The following is a 1,215-nucleotide window of genomic DNA, read 5'->3' as shown; positions in this document are numbered from 1 at the left end:
AGGAAGTGGCGTGATACAAACGTTACGTGACCTGCGTTGTCGTAACACTGCCCCTTCCTTAATATTGTTCGATCCGAACAATAGCATCTCACATTAAACCAACAACAATTAACAATAACTTAGTTAAATGTACAGAATTACAAACACAAAATTAAAATTCAACAAAGTCTCTTAATTTCACGGGACGTGTCTTCTTCCGTACTGGTCTCTGTCTCGTTGGCTTCTGCTTCATATGGGGTTCATCTGCTTCATCAGGAAATGTCCTATCGTCGATAACAGTCACATCAGTGGTAGTAACTTCATGAAGAGCTTCACTGTTTCCCTTCTCAAAACTGAGTAGAGTTTCTTTTTCGACAGTGGCTTTTTCAGGTGACACTTCTTCAGCAGCGTCATTTGTTCCTTTGTTCACTTCGTCCCAACTGAAATGTCCTGGATCGTAATAATGCCAAAGCCTGTTGGCATGCACCACTTTTGGCTTACCTCGCCGACCACATTTGATTTGGAAAGTCACGTCTGAGAGACGATCCATTATGTCATACGGGCCTTCCCATGGAGAAGACAACTTAGGAGACTTCCCTTTGGTCTTCCTGGGATTATACAACCACACCTTGTCTCCTGGTTCAAAGCTGACTTCAGTAGATCTCTTATCACAATATAGCTTCATCGAATCAGCAGACGTTTTCAAGTTTGAACGCACTTGATGGTGAATATCATCCATTCTTTCAGATAACATTTTCACGAACTCTGACTCATTTTCAGGCAACTATTCGTAAGGTGGGCGTCCTGTTATCAGATCCACTGGCAACTGAAGTTCCTAAACAAACATCAGCTTTGCTGGAGTGTATCCAGTGGCTTCATGCTCTGCTGCTCTATAGGCCATCAATAGTAGAGGGAGTAAGACATCCCAATAATCTTGGCAGCTATCACAAAACTTTGCCAATTCCTGTCCCAGTGTCCAATTGTACTTTTATACCATCCCATCAGACTGTGGGTGAAGTGGCGTTGTTCTGGTCTTTCGTATGCCAAACAACTTGCAGCATTCATGGAACACAGCTGATTCAAAGTTACGGCCTTGATCTGAATGCAGTTCGTATGGCATACCAAATCTAAAGAAGAAATCACTAATAGCCGAAGCTACAGTTGTAGGTTCCTGATTTGGTATTGCATATGCCTCAGGCCATTTGGTAAAATAATCCATCACCACACAATTGTACT

Source organism: Limulus polyphemus, unplaced genomic scaffold, assembly GCF_000517525.1.
Source record: "Limulus polyphemus unplaced genomic scaffold, Limulus_polyphemus-2.1.2 Scaffold7142, whole genome shotgun sequence".
Taxonomy (NCBI): Eukaryota; Metazoa; Arthropoda; class Merostomata; order Xiphosura; family Limulidae; genus Limulus; species Limulus polyphemus.
This window is presented reverse-complemented; position numbering follows the sequence as displayed.